The 21,101-nt window shown below is 40.4% G+C and overlaps 1 protein-coding gene across 1 annotated transcript in view; it reads right to left on the reverse strand.

Moving 5' to 3' along the window:
* LOC119894372 (metabotropic glutamate receptor 8-like) overlaps positions 1 to 21,101 on the reverse strand; it is a 208,492-nt gene that overhangs the window by 128,354 nt on the left and 59,037 nt on the right. The window lies entirely within an intron of this gene.

Genomic DNA, 21,101 nt, shown 5'->3' on the forward strand with positions numbered 1-21,101 from the left:
ACAACTCACGCCTTGCCAATGAGTTGAACCATTTTACTGTTGCTTTGAAGACAATAGGACAGACCTGACACCAACCCCCGTCACCACTGATCACACCACAGTCCACCATCTCATCGACCACCTCCTCTCCCTCACCCTCCCTCCCTCCTCTGTCTTACCATACTGGGAGAGACGTCAACAGACTATTCAGGAGGCAAAAACCTCGCAAAACCGGGGCCAGACTCTGTCTCCCCATCCATCCTGAAGCACTGCGCCAATCAGCTGTCTTTGAGCACCTTGTGTTGTCCCACCTAAAATCCATCACTGACCCACTCCTGGACCCCCTGCTTAGCCTACAGATCAACAGGTCTGTAGGTGACGCAGTAAACATGGCCCTTCACGTCATCCTCCAGCACCTGGACTCCCCAGGAACCTATGCCAGGATCCTGTTTGTGGATTTCAGCTCTGCTTTCAACACTGTCATCCCGGCCCTGCTGCAGGACAAGCTCTCTCAGCTGAACGTGCCTGACTCCTCCTGCAGGTGGATCACTGACTTCCTGACAGACAGGAAGCAGCATGTTAAGCTGGGAAAACATCTCTCTGACTCCAGGACCCTCAGGACCGGTTGCCCTCAGGGCTGCGTCCTTTCCCCACTGCTCTTCTCCCTGTACACCAACAGCTGCACCTCCAGCCACCAGAACCTCTCGCCACAAGAAGTTTCTTTCCGATGGCAGTGGGCTTCCTCAACAACTGTCCCCACTGTTACTGACTCTCATGCCCCCCTCCCCAAACACCACACACACACACCACTCATACACACTCCTGACCAACAACGCTCAACTGTGCTTTATGCTCATGTTGTGAACATTTGCACATACTTGAAAGCATTGTATTATAGTATTATTGTATTTTATATACTTGTACATATTTGATCTCCTTACTTGTTATATATTTCTATTTCTATTTATGTGTTTATTTATTTACGTGTTCTGTAAGCACCAATTTATACCAAGGCAAATTCCTGGTATGTGAAAATGTACCTGGCAATAAACCCGATTCTGATTCTGATTCTGATGAAGTCAGGTGATGTAGTACAAATAGCGACAAAGTCTGAATGTGGAGGAGGTTGGATGGGTCAAATAACACAGGACTTTCACCCAGAAGACCGCAGTTTTTCTCCCGTGTCAAAACAAGTCAACGTAAAGTATAATATATATATATATATATATATATATATATATATATAAATAACGCTTTAACCCAAAACACATGTATTTTCCTTAACCTAGTAGTAGTACCCAGTAGTTTTGTTGCCTAAAGTTGACCAAACTGCGACCGTTTCACAACGTTAACCAAATATTATTCATATGACGTACGTCATATGACTTACGTAACATACTGAAGGTCTGGTACCTGGTACTTTCCAATACAACAGGTAAATGAACATAAAATAATCATAAAATCACTACTACCTGTATTTGAGATAAATCAAGACCTCAGCCACCATTTGCAATTTTTACATTATTAGGCTGGTGTTGGAAATGTGAAAACCTCATACATGTAGGGATGTATCTGGATTTTTCTCTTCTGAATTATTGCAGTGGTGAGGAAGTTCAATATTAGTATTACGTATAAAGGAAGGAGGATTTTTTTAAGGCGAGGTCTTTGTCTTTCACACAAACACAAGCTCTAATTCAGCAAAGTTTTAATGATGTGGAATCAAATGAATCATATCAGAGGGACAAGGGACCAATGAGAGGGAATAACACAATTTCACTTTGCTTTTCAACTCAGCCGAAGAAGGTCTCACAGCAGGAGCCACTGAACTCAAAGGCGGACCAAATAAACACGGCTGAAACATTCAAAGACACGCCGTCTAATGGAATTAGGGGTAATAACAGATGTCATTAAAGCTAGCCTCTGGCAAAGCCTTTATACTGACCTTTCAATTAACAGTTCACCATGGCAGCGAATTGCTATGTAACCCCCCCCTCCATGAGTCAGAATAAAGATAGAAACAGGACGTATGTGCCCACTCGCCTCTTTCATTACTCGCCTTTGAGCTGCTGAACGCCGGATCATGAAAGGTTTCCTGGGTAACACGTGCGCAGCCTCAACTTGAAAACCAGATGAAACAAGCGAAGCAGTGTGTCCTCCAACCTCTCCATTCCACCTAAAAGCAAAAATCTGAACTTCAAAGTGTCTTCCTGGTGTCTTTAAGATTCTTCACGAGTCTTCTCTCGTGTCAAGTTCAGGAGACGGACTCTCCCAGTTAAAACTTTCATTCATATAAAAATCAACAGCTGATCCATTTACTATTTCTGAATCAGGGTTAGGGTTAGACCTTATCGGGAAAGATATGGTCTGTAAAAGTGAGCGGGCCTTAAGCTGTTATATCAGTATATCAGATACATTTTTAATCAACATTTCATGTGTTCTCAGACAGCAAAAGGGGTTATTTACAATTTTGATCACTTGCAAATGTTTAAAGTTAGTTGCATTCGATAAAAATTCGAAAGGACAAATGAGAGGTTTAGATTTGGATTCAAACCATTATCTAATTTGCATAAAATTGAGCTGTGGACTAACAGCAAACTGTAGTGACCGTACTGCTCTGTAAGGAAAAGGAGAGCTACAGAGTTCATAACTTAGGAGACCATCTGTTAGATGTGGATGGGCTTGTTCCTATTGGCGATTGGATCACCTATCGACGATTGAAGGGATGATCAGCGATTAGTTTTTAATGCGTCAATATTAAGGCGATTTTCACTAACTCACTACCAGAACTAAGATGATATTAAAACAGTCTCTGGAAGGTTAGGTTGTCCCTGGTTGTCACATGTAGAATTATTCTTGATGCTTTTCTTTAAGTCACTTTTTTTAATGAATTGTTATTATTCCAGCTCTCATGGCTGTGCTGTGTTGTTTATTTATTTTGCTTGACTTTTTCTCATTTTCATTTCTCCCTCAGTTGTTTTTTTTAATCTGCTGTTTATTGCTGTCCGGCAGGTGTGTTTTTTTTGTTTTGTCTGTTTGTTGTTAGCCCCACTCCCCCGTTCTCTTGCAGGTTTCGTTGCTTGCTGCAATTGGTGTTTCCCTCTGTTATTTCCTGTTGTCCCCACCACCCATCCCCGTTCTCTTTTAGGTGTTGTCCTTTCTCTGTGTTGTCTGTTTGTGCGGTGTTTGTGCCCGGTGACAAATCAACACATATTTAAATAAATAGAACAGACAAAGGATTATATTAATACTCTCTTGTTAAAGTTTAACCTGTCTGGCACATAATGGTCTCCAGCTCCTCATACTCTATACCAGGCTGCTGGGCAGGACAGGTTAAAAAACAAAAAAAAAACAGTCTCAAGATTCTGCACCACAGTGCAGTGTTTCCCATTCACTGATTTATTTGTGGCGAGACGATCAACGCTGACCGCCACATACTATTTAATATGAGTAAATTCCTAATTCACTGTGGAGCTGCGCACAGAGCATTGATTCACTCAGCACTTCTGCTTGCTCTCGCTCTCTCTCTCTCTCTCTCTCTCTCTCTCTCACAAACACATTGAAACGGAGCCATGTGTATAATGTTATAGGAAAACTAATGCATTCATGTTAACTCTAAAGTTAGTCTATCCATTTTCTTAACACAATGCTGTCAATGTCAGAGACCCATCTTCAAATAAGTTAGAAGTAAGCATGTAAGGAGCCTAGCTAATAAGGATAGTTATATTAATGTTAGAATACAGCTGGGTTGTCGAGGTTAGCACGCACATAGCTGCTATAGATTGCCCCCCAGTGTGCGTGTTCACAGCGCCAAAGTTACACGGTTCTGTGGGAAACACAATACTGTATTTCTTTCTAATAAGCCTATTTCTGCAATGTTGATATTTCACTGACATGCTGCAACGTTACACCGCTCCCCCGATTGCCAATCGGTGATCTCAAGTAGCCATGATCAGACGATATGAAAATAGAGAAGGTTGCCCAAGCCTAGCTGTGGAGCTACCTTCAAGAGCTATTGTGAGAGTACACACATGTTCCCAGCTGGCTAGAGGTGATTAGCTAACCAGCTACAGTCGTTCACTCTCTAGCCATACAAGTAGTTCTTTGAGCATGTGTAGTTTCACTTTGAGCACGTGTGGAGGAACAGCGCTGTGCCACTTTGTAGTCTGATAAAACCTTGATAACATAAATATCATAAATTTAATCAATCATAGTCAATCATAAATGTTCACATTTTTTCCCAGTCTGAGAACAGAAATGTTTCAGTGAATTAAAACATCAACAGTAAACATCTGACTTTGGTCTCAGTCTCTCTCAAATGGGGATTCTTTCTAGGCCTACCATTTTAAAGTGATGTTCAAATGTCATATCAGAGAAGAAATTTTACAGTGAGGGATACATATTCCCTAGAAACACTGGCTCTGCCTACTTTACTGTATTACTACATTACTCAGCTATGGATCAGATATTATCAGGCCCAGGAAGTTTGGACAAGAACTTCACATGGCTCTAAAAATATCCACAGCGCAGGGAAGAAAAGTCAGAAGTGGGACAGTTTCAGCTGCAGTGTGAAAGGTCTTATTTTAGTTCGACTCTGGACTTGTTGTTAAGAGGAGCCGACAGTTTGGCTCAAGCTTGGTTCGGAACCAGTGACCCAAATGTGAAACAGCTTACAGTGTTCTCTGAATAGTGCCAGAGGTAGGTTGGTCTGCCAAAATTTCACAGAATGAGCTCCATGTCTTGAAATGCAAATGAGGAGGGGAGAAGTGTATTTCACAAGCAGTAAAGATTGAAGCAGGAGTGAAAGAGAGGGTGTTGAGATGTACAGAGACATTTACCTTCCACTCTGACAAAGTGACTAGTTATCTGCTCGGAGGAATGTTGTCAGTGATTTCACCAGTAAAGCCTAAAACTGACCACAACCATTTGGTAGATGTTTCTAACAATTTCAGATGCTAAACTCCTAAAGTATACCTTTATATAACCTAACCTAACTAAACCTAACCAAACTGTGTAGTCTTCAAAAGCTGCTAGCTAACAAATTAGACAGATAGAAAATTAATTGTCCTCCGTTAGAGGATATTTGTTTCTGCAGCCTATGAACAATTAAGGAGCAGGAAACTAACACAACAACATAGACACAAGGAACATGAATATGAGTCCATGAGAGTGGTAATGCTACAGTTTGTTGAGGGCAGTGATGTGAAGCATGAGTTCAGGGGGTGGCTGGGGTCGTGTACTATGGTTAGTGCTTTTCGTGCAATGGCAGTGCCAGTGAGGTAGGGAGTAGGGAGACCAATGGTTTTAGAGGCATTGTGTGTGATTTTGAGGTGTTTAAACTGTTTCAATTAAACTCATAAAGCATACCTTAAGATTCAATCCATCTCTGCATCAAACTACATTTTTAAATCAGGCCAAAGATAAGAATGACTGAAGTTCCTCTGTCCAGATGTGCATTTTAAAGATCAACTATGAAGACAAAGCAACTATCTTAAGATCTAACTTTGCAACCTGTTTCAAATATACTTATCAGAGAAAGTATAAGGCTTTCTTTCTCCATTTATATTCACATTCCTTCTGGTTTCAGATTCACCTAAAAACTCTAATGAGCTCATTTAAAGCATCATTATATGAGTAGTGAAGCAAATGAGGAGGTGAGGAAGATGGTGGTGGTCCATATGGCTGCTAGCTCTGATTCTGTCTCCCAGCCTGCCTCAACACCTGTCTAACCCGCTGACAAACAGGAGGAAATTAGATGAAAAAGAAGAAACCCATCAGACCCAGAGCCAGTTCCTGGCATAAGAAGTATAGGTGCAGGGTGCTGTAAGAGTGTACAACATCCAGGAAGCAAGCAAACACACAAAACTGAAATCATGCAGTTTGCAGAGGGAGAAGCGCCTTATGTTGACAATGGATTATGTTTAGGTTTCTGTCTGCTCAGACCAATTCTGACCAAGATAAAAAACAACTTTCAATGCCTTTCAGACATTCAAATTAGAGGTATATTGTGGATTTCTTCAGAAAAGAGCAGCCTTGCTCTTTAAACTGTCTGCTGCCTGTAAAACCCTCAGCTTTCACTGAAAAAGTTCTTTTCAAATGATGTCAAATCTTAAAATGTATCAACCAGTAAAACAAAACAAAAAGTTAACTGTTTTAAATCCAAAGGGCTAGATTATGGGCTAGATTATGCCTGTCTGATGTCTGATAATTTACCACATGTCTTTGTGAAAGTAAAACTAACTGTGCCCCTTATACTGTTATCTGACATCCCCTAAACATACTGTATGTTAAAATCTCATTTATGCACACTAATTATTATGGATGTGCGATGGATTGTCTCTCTGCAGCATTTTTCAAGATGATTTTCATAGAAATGTACTGAAACCAGTGGCTGCATGAAAGCAGGAAATCAATATGGTATCTGCGGGTATGATTTTAACACCCAGCAGTGATGCACAGTATGCATGATTTGTATTTAACGGACTAAAACTGTTGAAAAAACATTGTAGGGTTAGGGTCAGGTTAAGGTCGTGTGTAAGTCTTACACCATCCTCCTTCATGTTCAAGATGAACATAAAACAAGCTCTGATTTCAGTTTCTGTCTTTTATCGTTTTTCAGAGGCTTTTCCTTTTGTTTGAAGCCTGCGAGCGCTCTGTAGCGTCACATCCATTACACTCGTTACCCTCTGTCTGCACTTCAAAAATCACTGCTGCTGATAAAGCGTCAAGGCGGCATGGGGCAGGTCTGTCCTCTCACAGGGCGCGGGTGATGAAATCCAATGTAACAGCTCATCACTGTGACTCAGTCAGGACCTGTGTTATACCTCTCAAATGTTCAGCGTGTCCGTCACAGGAGGTGAAAATCATTCATCTCTGTTCTGTTGAAATACAAGGAGAAATTGTCTGCTGATGGTGCAAAGTACTTTCTTTTGATTTGGAAGTTTTTGAAATGAGATACACTGAAACATGGAGTCACCTACCATATTTCAACTCCATGTTGATGCTGGAAACATTCCCCTCAACAGTGTGTTGTGATAAAGTTATCCTGTATTTTAAATAGAAAATAGCATTGAATTATTAAAAGTCTCATAAAATTAAGTGGCTTGAATCAATTTTTAAGGACAGTACTTGACTAAACATAAGCTACTAACGCTTAAGCCATTGACTCTACAAGCTAATGTTTTAGGTGTTTTTGCAGTAAATGCTGGCTGATAAGTGTGGTACATTTCTGTTAAACTTCAACACCCAGCTGTGAAGACTAAAAATTATGCAAACTATTCTCTTAAATCATCAAGTTTCATAAAGCACAAAATCACAACCTTGTCTCAGATGGATTTACGTGACATCCAACCTAAAACATCTTCTATCCTTAAACCTGATTCAGATGAAGAAAACTCCACAAAACCAAGCCACACGGAGCTAAAAGAACAAAACATTTAGTCTCTTTTTCTGTCACACGAGGGATATCAGATTCACGTTTGTGCGTTCAGTAGCAGAACGGTAAGAGATGTGTTTAGCCTAGCTTAGCACAAAGACTGGAGGCAGGGGAAAACTGCAAGCCTCGCTGCACCAAAAGTGGAAACAAAAAGAAAGAAGACCTGCAGCAATTTTTTTGCCAGTTTTACTGACTTTAAATAGCAGGAGAATGTTATTGTTTTAGTGCACAAATTTAGTTCTGTTAAAAACTATTTTAATTGATATCCCCAATCCCTGACACAGACTGCTCTCCCATGAGCTAACATTTGTTTGCTAGAAAGCTAATGTTATTTAACGTACTATGTTAGCTTAGTAGCTAACAAGCAACCGCGACTCAGACTGTTTCAGACTGATATCAGTTTCATCACTGAGTCCAGTATAGAGATAGGTCCAGGAGGTGTTTAGCTTAGCACAAAGACTGGAAGCTGGGGGAAAATGCTAGCCTAGCTTTATCAAAAGAGAAAAACACAACTCCAATTCTGTCTGATTTATGTTGTATCTCGATAGCCAACAAGCTAGTTTGGTTAAGACACAGCTCAAACCTGACATAAATCTGTTGGTAATACTGTTCGTAAATTGTATTTTGTGGATGAATGAAGTGGCTACCAGTTTTTAATAAAGGCACGATTAATCACCTTAATTCTAAACCTCTGAGGAGGTTTTGTACTTTAAACGAACAAAACGTAGTAAACAGTAAAACAGACATCACAAATTGAGTGTGGGATTTGCAGGAGAAACACATTTCTCTCTTTCTCTGAACAGAGCTGTTGACAGAGGCGGACAAAAAGAAACCTTTGTTCCAATTTGTCTTTCAGTGCGTCCTCCTCATTCTTAACGAGCATCGGGTAATTGGAGCACTCGGGTTTCCTTCAGCTGATTATGTATTCAGTGAAAGCAGCTCGTTCTGAGCCTCCTCCCTCGCTCTGAGGACTCGGATACAGAAAGAAAGAAAAGGCTCCACAATGGGATCCTTGTTTCCATTTAACTGTGCGCCACAAAAAGGCTGCAGATTATTCTGAATTATAACTTCCTGTCATTGAAATACCACAGAAATGTCACTGAGAAACTGAGGAGTGAATGTGGAGGTTTGACTGTCTCTGTAAAAATCTGCAACTAGGAATTAGACTGAGAAGAATCAGCATTTTTATATTTTGGCACCTTGTTGGCAGCTGAAAACAGCATTATTTAACACAAGTCAAAAGACCAATAATCCTATAACTGAAGTTTTAATTGATTGTGTTTGCATCCATTTTGGGTCAACAGGCCTCGGTCCTGCTACCAAGCAGCACCACAGCAGCACAGCTCGGCGACGCTTTCCCCTGCTGCGAAGACCATCACATGGAAATGGAAAACCCCAATGAATGTCCTCTTGACGAAACAACAGTTATCAAAACTGTGGCCAAGATTTACATTAGAAGCAGTCAGATTTGGAGCTTTTGCACACCAGGTCTGAAACTAAATTCAGCGAAAAATGAATGTGCATTAATTTTGCAAAGGAATTGTTTTTCTTTTTCACGTGTCTGGTCAGCTTGGGTCCAATAATGATGATGATATTTTCCTCCTTAAAAGGAAAAAAATACCCTTTTACTTGCATTTGTGAAAATAAGGTCAGTCCAGTTGTTGGAGCAGTTTGTATTTGAACTCCTGAAACAAACCTCCTAAATGACAGGCTTTTCCCTCTGAGTGCAGCTATCTCTTACCTGCTCCTCCTCACCTCACCATGTTCGTTCGGCCGCCACTAATGGATGGCGTTTGTTTTATTTGTTTGAGTAAAGGTGAGCTGCTGACTACAGATGAGTCGTTTTGCTCTCTGTTGACTTGTTCTCGAGGGAGGAAAGGTGGAGGGGCTCCCTCGCCATGAAATATTCATCCACACCTCAGACTGCATGCAGGAGGACAGGAGATAAACACTGCTCTCCAGGAAAAATTTAAATAAATAAATAACAACAAAAAGCTGCATTAATGGATGACCAGGACTTGGAGAAAATCTTAACCAGACAAAAGTAAATTGCAGGTGAGGTGATACAGGAAGCATTTATGTCATGTCATATGAGAGGGAGAAAGAGATTGTTTAAGGCATAAAGAAGTACAGAAGGAAAAATGGATGAGGATGAGAAGCTGAGAGATGGAGGAGAAAGAAAAGCAGATTATCTCCTGCAGGCTTTTAAATTTCTGAGGAAGAAAAAAAAATGACTGATCCGACAGAACGTCAGCAAAAATACAACACCATCACATCCTCCATTTAATCTGCTGCACACACATAACAAAGACACACACACACACACATCACTGTAACATATTTGACGAAGGAATATCTGCAGCTGCCAAGTTTAGAAGAAGAAGAAGCAGGAAAAGAGATTGTGACACTTTGTCTTTATTAAAACATGTAACGTTCAGTCTGAGTTAACTAAAAAAACTCGCTTCTGTTTGTTGACAGATGACTGAAGTTTCCTGTCCAATTCTGATGTTTATTCATAGCAACAAATGTTTAAATTATAACATCTAGATTTTAGTTTTCAATTATGTTCAGTTCTAAGACATTTTCTGGACGTCCAGAATAAAGGTTTTAGGCATTATACAATAGTTTTGTAAAAAAAAAATAACTTGGTAACACTGACTGTACAACGCAATACTTATTATCAGGGCTGTAAAATCAGCCTTCATATAATCGTTGTCACTTAACCAATGAGAACTACACATTTAAGTGTCTCTAAAGCCCAATACAAAAAAATTTAATAAAAGCAAACAAGATAATGAATTATCACAAAAATGTGAGACCTTAAAAATTTTATATATTAAAACCCTCAATTTCAAACTGACTTGTCACTTGCTGACTTTATATGCAATAATTTTTCATTTTCGCCACCACATGCAAGGTTGCTCTTCCTGAAGTTTAAGGCTTTCTTTTGGGGATTTCTTACTTATCCGAATCGAGGGTCTAAATTTAGACTATGTTGTATACTGTACAGATTGTAAAGCCCCTATATAAATAAAACTGACTTGACTTGACTAAATTCTTAATAAGACATGTTCAATGTCTTAGTGTCACAGATGAATAGAAGGACTTCAGAGAGTGAAACCGAAGAGTAAAAACTACTATTTGGAGTGCCCCTGATTCTGGTCCAATTCATTTTTCCCATAGAAAATATTATGTGACTCACAGCACTTCTACAGCTTGGATGGACATGACAGTCCAGTTCTATTTTCTGATCATTTTCTGTTAATTCTGTGGATAAATCTCCCTACATGGGGACTGAATGTTGTGAAACAAGTTATGTTTGAGTATTTATACCGGACAGTCCCACTGTCCTCTTTAAATCTTGTTTTTTCATTTCAATTTCCCAAGAAACAACACATTTCCCCCCAAAATCAGGCCGACATGTTTGGTATCTTTGGCGCGTCTAAAGGAAGGTTGAATAACTGATGACATTGCTTCATTGTTCAGAAATGTTTCCAGGTCTTAAACTTTTGAACCCCTCACAGGGCTCCTTCTGTCATAAAGCAGCTGTGGTTATCATAAACTGTTCAGCCGCAAGGCCACAACAAAACAGCTTTTCAAACCAACACCTGCTCACCGGTTATGAGGATAAATTTAGTTTTGGCCAACAGTTTCCGCTAAGAGAGCAGGAAGATCCTGGGTCTCCCGGTGGGGAAACTCTCGGCTCGACTCAACGGCGATGAGGCGGCAACAAAGTGCAGAAAGGCTATTTCTATTTTACTCTCAATCAAACTGTCAGTCCTGCTGTTCTCTCTTCTTCAGGAAAATATATTTTTTTAATTGTCATTATGCTTAAATTTGGCTTGGTTGAACCAGTACCAGCGGCAGGATCACCTTGGAGCATTTTCAACGTCTAAAAAGTTTATAAACATGAAATTTGTGTTTCTTACCAAGGGCTTCAGACTAACTTTTTTTTTAGGAGCACTGTAGCCCCTTAGTGAAATTTTTTGGGGCACAGTCAGAAAATTTAAGGGCACACACCTTGACCTGCAAAGCAATTATCACATTTTCCCCATGTAATACTAATTAATGCCTTGGTAACAAATACAGAAACTACAATGTGCTGTTTTATTTTGGTTCACAGTCACATTTTAATTGAATGGTGCTTAACAAATGTCCATAAGATGAGATAAGATATACCGTCATAAATCCCCAAATTCAGATTGTGGTGATGCCATTTCTTTTTGTGTCTGTTAAACTGCGTGGTGCCAGTTGCCTCAGCAAACTTAGTTTTCACCGCATGTTGTGGACACATCTAGTCTTTCTAATTTTGTTGACTAACCCTATATGTTGGTGTAATGGGTACCAAACTAGGTATAGATTTGTATCCACATTATAAAATAAAACATTTGGGACTGACCATTAAAGTAGCCCATCTGAACAGAGTTTTCATGGTGGTTATGGGTGATAGCCTACACCAATCATAGCACATCCAAATGTACAAAGCTAGAGGACCACCAGGTGCACATTTTAGACAGAGAAGATGGATGGTTTGAAAGAGGTGTCAAGGAAGCATCTACACCCGGGTTGAGAAGCCGTCATTGAACAGGGGAGGGGGTCTACGCCACCACTTATCCCCCACTTACAATGCTGTCCTTTCATCACTTCCCAGGAAACTCAACAAACGTAACCTATTGGCCTCAGGTGAAGATACCAACGATGGTCGTTCAGTCTTGGCCACAGGTAGTCTTAACGACTGTAACGACTGTCGTCACAGCAACAAGGAACACTAACAAACCAGCGGTATCGATGACCCGGGATAACGACCCCACTGAGGTTAAATAGCTGAGTTTCCCTGCCAGTCAGTCAGAACTGAAGAAGTCCTTTGGATGAGGGACGAAACGTCTTCCAGTATCTTCAACCAAGTCCAGTTGCCCTTGACTTTAACCTTCGTTGGATAACTATGACCTGGATGACTGAGAATCTTCATAGAAACAAAGCTAGACACAAAAAACTATTAGCCTACACACAGACTTCTTATCCGAGACATCTGTCATTGTCTTATTTTATTTAAAAATTGAATGAAGTAAACGGAAAGCTAATTTATGTATTACATATATTTGTGTCATTTTGTAGCAAGCATGAGGACATTTCACTCCAGCACGTAAACCATGTGAGTCTTCAATACAGACATAAGCAAAGGTCATGACTCCGAGGCCACGAAGGCCCCCAAATAAATTCTGCTCCAGCAGAGCGACTGCAGAGCTGTCAGCATTGCGGGAATAATAATCCAAATAATGATGATGATAATTAATAATAATGACAATGGTCCAACAGGCTTTCTCAGAGCTCAGACTGGTAAAAAAAACCAAAAAAAAAACAGCACAGAGTGCAAAGTAATTTATGAAATCTCTCTCTCTCTCTCTCTTTCCATCGGCACAACCAACTTCCTCTACCTCAACCTTCAGAACAGAGACTTGTGAGTCTGCACAGCGTGATCCAGTCATAGATAGAAAAAAACACCATGAATGTATCCTGAAGCCATTTACCTCCAGTGTGGATACCTGCTGTTGTCATCACAATGTTTACTGACTTTAAGTGAAAATTCCTGAGATGAACTTAGAAAACTGACTTCTTCAATCCAAACTCTGATGCTTTTAACTTTTTTAGGTTGAGTTTTTCTTTTTCTTGGTGAGGTGTTTACAGTGAAAGTGTTTTTCAGTCCAACAGTTAGAAATTGGTGTGGTGTACAGAAAGATTATTTTGATTTCACATGATGATCCAGAAGGCCTAGTTTCCTTACCTCACATAAAGCTGGAACATACTCTTCTAGGCTGCACATCGTTTGGAGAATTTCGTGAAGCTGCTGCTTTTATATCCGTGCAGATTTTGAGCATTATATTTGCGTATTTTTTTGTGGGGCCTGAGGGTGACTGCTCACATGTGCTCAAGAAACATCGCTGAAAAACATCTTTCTCTGACATGGCTGTTCATTTAGCCTCGCGCAGCAGAATGAATTTATTCACTATATGCAAAATAAACTTTTTTCCTTTTACTACACTGTTTCAATGCGTTGATTTAGGCATTGTCGTACAATATTTTCCATTCACAGTCACACACGTATTCCACATTTCAGCATTCTGTCTATTTACTTTCTGTTACATTCTGTTGGTTCAGCTAACCAAAATAAAATAATAAGTATAAAAGGTTGTCTCACGTAACCTTTAATAAAACCTAGCATACTGCTACTATCTGTGTATGGCCACTCGGTGCATGAGCTTACAGCTTTTAGCTTTACTTTTTTACTATTTTAAAATGCTAAAACATTTGTCAATGTATCTTACATTTTAGGAAAATGTTATTGAGTCAACCTAAATATTCTTCAGACAAAATTAAAACTCGTAATTTACGACACCAGTCGCTAAATTACACACAATCACATCAATGTATCCTTACAAGAATCTACTACTCAGATATTAAGGATATTCATTTTATACAGCAAAAGTTAGTTAGTTAACTTAAGTTACTACTACTGCAAACAGGAAAAATAATTCTGTTCGTCTAGCTGGTTGCCGCAGAATGAGGAAACCAACAAACATCTCAACGTAAAGGCAATAAAACGACCATCTGTCCGTAAAGACTCATTAAACAAAGGCTACATAGTACATACCGTGGAAACATGTTGATGAAAGAAAACTTCATTAAAACAAATGTGACCACACATTGGTGGGCATCACATATTAAACCCAACGTAAGCCTTGAAAACCAGCCAAAAGTATCAATATCACATGTGAGCGCGCAGGAGGTCGAAGCTTTGTGGAGTTCGGGCCTCGGAGGAAAAACCCTGCTGCTGACAGCAGACAGAGTTCAAAGACTTCAAAGGCAAATGGACATGAAAAGATATTTAATCTATGGTTTAATAGGATTTTCAAGCCAAAGAAAGCATTATTTAAAGACATTTTGACATGTCCTGCATAATCTTAGTGAAGTGTGATGGAGGGCAGTTGGGACGAGTCAGTTCCTTGTGCAGTGATATTATGTAAATGCTCCTTTAATCTGTGACAGTTTCTCCCTGCCAATGAGGTCACTGACTCTGCTACCTGGGAGCCTCTGCTGTCGTCTGCCAGCTGGCCTGGCACAGCACAGCACAGCACAGCACTGCTCGGTCTGGTGTAAAGAGCCACCTACAAGGCAACCCACCTGGGCTCATTACAGAAACAAACCACGAGGAAACCTAATTGGAGCTCTGGGACTTTAGTTACCGCAGAGCGTTCTGGTCTTGGTGTCACTAATTGATTATGAACTGGGTGGATCGTCTTCGGCTCGGCGGCTGATTTTCATCTCGTGAATGAAAAGAGGTGGGAAGAAACAAAACGATACTGTGCTGGACAGTATCAGGATGTTGAAGATATGATGATGGCTGCACTTAGATATAAACACATGATTAATAAAAATCTATACACGGAGTATATAAAGAAAATGTAATTGAGCTGCTTGGTTTTAATGCAGTCTTGCTTTGATTTTAGACAGAGAAATGTGGATATAACACAGAATTTGCTAAACAACACTGTGTTATCTTGGACATCCAATAAGTCGCAGCAGTCATTTTTATTTAAGAGCATGATTTCTTAATTTGATAGCAAAATGTGCTATTTTGACAGCAGGAAATATTTATTAGAGAGCAATGTATTAGTATGAGAATGAGACTCTCCTGGCGAGAAAAACGTTCACTCTTTTCCAGTGTTGGGCAGTAAGTCCCAGTAACTAGTAGTGTAACGGATTACTATTTCCAAAACAGTAATATTATTACAGCTACTATTCTAAGTAACGCTGCCTTACTGCGTTACCTGAATGCACTATCCTTGACGTGAATGCTAAATCAGCACAGCAATGCAAAACCTATGGAAAGATCCTCCAGCCACTACTGCCAGTGATGCATGGAGAGTGGCATTAAGCAACATTTTATGTTTTGTAAATATATTGAATACTGCTCTTATAAATACATCTGCAGAAAAACAGTAGTTAGGAAGCCGGGATTTACTTGCCAATGTCTTTCACACTTCCTGTTTGTAAAGCAGTGATCTCCAAGCCCAAGCTGATGACGTCACTATAACATCACCAGGGCTGTTTTCTCAGACTTGACAAATCTCCTCCAGAGCCACAGAAGAGTTGAGTATGAACCATGACCTTTAAAGTCAACATGATGTCACCACAGACACACACAGCCACAGATGTTTGTCTTACTATCTTTGTGGGGGCATCTCATCGTCATAATGCATTACCTAGCCCCTAACCCTACCTTTAAAGGGGACCTATTAGGCATTTCCATATTTTCTGGCATATCTATAATGTTACAGTGTCAGTTGTTCATGTCAAACGTGGCCAAAGCTTCAAATAAGGAGATAAAAGTATTTAAAAGAGCCAAAATCCCGGTTTCTGGACCCCCAACAACATAGTAAAAGAAAACCACTCTCTCCTGCAGCCTTCAGAGTCTGCCAGATCCTCTTAGAGAGTGTAAAATCATTTGTTGAAATGAAACAACCTCCCAGCAGCCCACAGGACCAGCTGGTGACATCACAGATGGCCAAGAGGCTCGCTCCACCTGTCAGCTGTCCCACATCTCCACCCCCTACAGGTTAACGCACACATTAACCTGCCAACGGACTGGACTCGGGGTGGGTGGGGTGGGGTGGGCATCGCCGAGCCGCTCAGCACGCTGAAGGGGAGATCTGCAGCTGTTGTCATGGTTTCCTAGGGCAGCGGCAGTGATTCTGTATTACGTTGCTGCCATTAGCGCAGGTCTCAGCGAACATCAGCAACATCTGATCAGCAGCTGGATCATCACAGAGATGACATCATCAGGGGACACAGGAAGTTACCTCAGAAAGGTACTTCCTCCTTTCACTCGATATTTGCTCCTTTCCTCAAATACCTCCTCCTTTTCTTCTCTTTCTTCACGACCTCCTTCCATACTTTCATCATCTGTCCTTCTTTCCCCCTTCACTCTTCCTCTCCTTACCTTACTCCTGCTTTCCTTCTCTACTACCTTCTTCTGTCTTTCACCTCCTTCTTTCCTTTGAGCTTTGCTTCTCTATCTCCTCCGCTCCACCTCTATACCTCCTATTCTCCTTCTCCACCACCTTCTCCTTTCTTTCTTTTTCATTTCCTCGTTTTTCCCGATGCCTTCTTTTCCTTCACTGTCTTTTTATCCTTCAGTACAGCGAGTTGTTTCATCCACTACATCTTTCTTCACAAAATCCTTCTCCTCTTCCTTTATTATTGTTCTCATCACCTCCTCCTTTTCTTCATTTTCTCTTTATTTATTTTACTCTATCCCTCTTTCTTTCATCTCCTATCCCCTTTCTACCATATCCTTGTTCCTTTCCTCCCCTACCCACTTTTTTCCTCTTTTACCTCCTCAAATCCTTCACTATTTCTTAATTTCCTCCCCATCTCCTCATTTATTCCTTTTTCTTCTACCTCCTCCTTTTACTACTTCCTTCCCTTTTCTATATCCACCTTCCTCCACCTCCTCCTTTTCTCCCCGACATTGACCATCATCATAATTCTCAGTCCTTTCACTACCTCTTCCTTTTCTCTTTTTTCTTTACCCTTCTCTCTTCTATCGCTCCCTTGTTTCCCCCTTTACCTCTCCTTTTCTTTTACTACCTTTTGTTCCTTTCCACTTTTGCACTTTTTCTACCACATTATTTTCTCCACTGTTGCCTCACTCCACTAATTACATTTTTTCTTTCCTCTACTCCCTCGTTCCTTTCGTCCCTATTTTTATCCCTGTTGATACCTATTATTTTATAATGGGATGAAGTTCCATTTATGCTACTCACAAAGCAAACGTTATGTACAAAAATAAAAAAATTATAGACACTATTTTGCCTGGGGGAAGAAGCTGCTCTGTTGTCTGGTACTTACTTTCCCTCTCGAGACACAAATACAACTTTTTTCACATACACAGTAGCCTATATACCTTTAACGTACATTTCATTAACTTTGCAATCAGGGATTTGCAGTGAAATGGTTCAGCTCCATTACAAAGTGGTGATAATGTCTTTGTAAAGTGAAAAGGAGAAGATAACTGAGCCTTTATTCAACTTGCTTCATGTTTTCTGAACAATCTGCACCAGTATCAGAAACATGCAGGAGGAAACACAAACAGCCCAAGCTAACCAATCACAGCTCTTGTTATCTCCATGTGGTATCTCTGTAGCAGCCGTAGCCACTTAACACACAGCCATAAATCAAACCTTATGCACACAAATCCACAATTACATCCACGATACCTCTAGAAGAATAAACTGAAAGTTTGTGAATTTACAATCAGACCTCCTTCTGCATTCAGACTGACACTGCTCAACATTGCATTTCTATAACACAGTCAAACTCATTATACCCACTTTAAAAAGGATCAAAATTGATGCCAACTTCACTTAAAGCAAATTTATCAGATTTCACACAGCTCCCTCTTGAAACACAAATGTCTTTATACAACTTTTTTAATATACACAGTGCTCTCCAACACCTTTTAGGAAACAGACCTGCTTTTTTATTTTTTCTACTGGCATTTTATTGATCCCAAAGGGGAAATTCGTTAAATTCTCAGCATTTAACCCATCTTAATTAGGAGCATTGGCAACTGTGTAATGTCTGGGGAGCAGTTAGGGATTCGGGGTCTTGCTCAGGGGCACCTTCGGCAGTGGCCCATGATTGACTCAAACCAGCGAGCCTTTGGTTCCCAAGCCAAGTCCCCGCGGACTGAGCTAATGCTGCCCCTTTAACAGTGAAACATCTGTGACAGGAAACAGTTATGAGGTTAATTATCACTGTGACACAATGAGGCTTTTCACACCAAGAGTTTAAATACATATTTTTTTAAACGTCAGCCTAATGAGTTCTGTGGGTTGAGATAAAGTATAAGATAATTTAATCAAGACAACTGTATATTCAATAAAGAAGTGCTTACCTTAAAATCTACCCATTAGAAGCTAATGAGCTTTCAGCTCTAATCAATACAGCCTCTGATCATAGTGGCTACTTCCTCCATGAATTGTGCAGCCTGTGGTTCCTGCAGCAGCTGAGGGGCTTCATACCATCCGACCTTACTCCTGTTGATATAAATACATATTCGAGCTGCTAATGAAGCTATTTTCATGTGCAGCAGTGTGAGTGCGTGTGTGTGCACAGACAACAGCAGCAGCAGAGATGAAAGCTCATTGATCCCACAGCGAAGCCACAGCTGCTCTCTGCACAGGGTCTCGTTATTAATCTGAAGCTTTTAAACGCCTCGATCACAGCCATTCTTCATGATTACGGCTGCTGCTGCCATTTAAACACAGATTACAGCAGTGTCGCGGGCACAGGTAAATATGTAGTTATTACAGCAGCAACGTTATAACCCCGATTACAGGGAGGGAGAGAACCAGAGAGCTTAGTATATATTTTGCTATGTTTCTGTTTTTAAGTAACTGCAGTGTTTTCTGCCATAATAAACTAATTCAGCAGAGTTATTGTTTGGAAGAGGAAACACGAGCTGCAACATGATCCTCATTAAAATTCAGACATATAATCAATGCATAATTACATTACACACACTGAGCTCCACATCTGAACTGTACTGTTATCTGGATTTAGATTTCTTTCTTTACAAAAATAGCACAAGTAAAATCATGTTTATCACACATGGGCATCATTTCACATGCGTTGAATTTATAAAACCAGGTGGTTTCCACTGAGATGTCTCTTTTCTGGAAGGAAGCCTGAACTCCAGCTGTAACACCCCACTGGCTGTGATCACAGAGTGAGCGTACCGTTTACTGTTGCTGGTTATGTGCTGTTACGTTATGGTCAAGCCTGCATCGTTGCCGCTCCTATAAATTTGCATGGGATTTAGCCATTATGGTTTGACTGTTATTGCTGTGACACTAACTGCATGCAGGGGTTATGCAGGTGCAGTGAATTGACATGGATGTATAGTAACATTGTTTTTCATTGAGTCTCATTGATCACGGCCTCACAAACAGTTACCACTGCTGCTGCTTCAAATAAAAAGTATTCATCTGGCAAAATACAGGGTGAAAGGAAGCACGATGTATTTGTCACTGAGGTTAGCACTCACCGTGATTGTTCCACCAAAAATACATCTACAAAACAACACAATGGTCATTAGGATTTTATTTTTCGGCTCACTTTTAAACATTGCAGGGAGTCAAGGAACAAGAAAGAGCAGCCCCAGTGAGCTGTTAGATGAAATATTGCAGGCAGCAGGCTGAAAACCTCCAACTCCCCGGCTGGGAACTCTTACTGTGTCCTGCTGCTGTCTGGGAAACTACATGTGTAGCATGAAGTGTTGCTCCTTTTTCTGTCAAAGTAGCTGCTCAAGGAGAGTTTGCTGTAGCATTAAATCACACTTGCAGTCACTACCGTTAACCAGGGGTTCCGCCAAATCAACTGAAACAACTCCTGCGGTGCTTCCATCACATCTGAAGGAAGCACAAAGATCAAATGCTGGTGGTAGTGTCTGACTTTACATTGCTTTCTTGGTAAATCTACCAAAGCAATTGAATCCATTTGATTACTCTCCAATCACATCACATTGCGACACATAAAATGTCACATAAATATAGACAATGAAGTTTAAACACATAACCCCACAGTGGCACTAAACTATACCAAAGAGGTACATTCATGATTGTGTCAGCAAAGATATTTTATCTAGGCTTTTTGCACAACATCTTTATTTAATGCAGCACAATATGCAGGCTCCTTGGAGTTTTATAGCACATGTATGAGATTGAAAGTATTAATATCAGCAATATTAATTACAAGCCACCAGATGTCAATGTGTTTGCTGAGTAAATGTTTGTCGTCAAATATTCAATGCAAGAGCACATTTACTTGGCAGTGTTGTGGATCCTGGATTTGCTATTAGAGCAGCCCAGATTAATATAGTATGGACTGAAATGTACTATAACTTAGTAACTAAACATTTATTCTGTGAACTCTTCTTCTTCTTTTTAGGTGATGGGAGTGAAAATGAGTGATCTGCTACATTCATTGTGTTATTGTTTCACACAATTAAATAAAAAAAAAAATAGGATGTAGGCTCTACAGGATGATTTTTTCCCCTGAGCAACTATTAGGTTTTTCCCAAATGAATTCTATTATCTCAAATGGCTTGAAAAATAGTGCATTTAGCTGCCGTAAATGAGGAGCAAAATCTCCCCGGGGCGGGGGGGCATACTGCCAGACCCCCCCCGAGATCGGCCCGTGGTTGCATGCATCAACACAACATTCAGTCAGCGCAGGGAGTGTGCGTGGCCAAGCAGTGTGGAGAAAAAATTGACAGCACAGGAGAAAGGAGAGAGAGCACATTAAAAAGAGAAAAGCCTGCGGGGAAAGTGCTGGCAAATGCTGTAAAATTACAGGTATCTTCACAAGCAAGGGATATGGTTGGTGTTTAAAAAAACCCCCATAATAGCAGGGGTGCTCTGAGCACGTCATATCACTACTACCTTTCCCAAGTTGATTCTGTGTTTTAAAAAACTTTTGCTTTGCTGGAAAGCAGGAGATCTGCATGAATGGAAATAATCTGGGAAATAACGACCTGAATGCTCTTTTCTGTGGAAATACGTCCAGTTACTAAGAGCTACAGAGTTTCAAAATGATAAACAGAAGTCCAGTCAGAGCTCTTAGGAAA

Source organism: Micropterus salmoides, unplaced genomic scaffold (assembly GCF_014851395.1).
Source record: "Micropterus salmoides isolate LMB-PRFRI ecotype aquatic unplaced genomic scaffold, ASM1485139v1 Ms_hic_scaffold_8, whole genome shotgun sequence".
NCBI classification, from domain to species: Eukaryota; Metazoa; Chordata; class Actinopteri; order Centrarchiformes; family Centrarchidae; genus Micropterus; species Micropterus salmoides.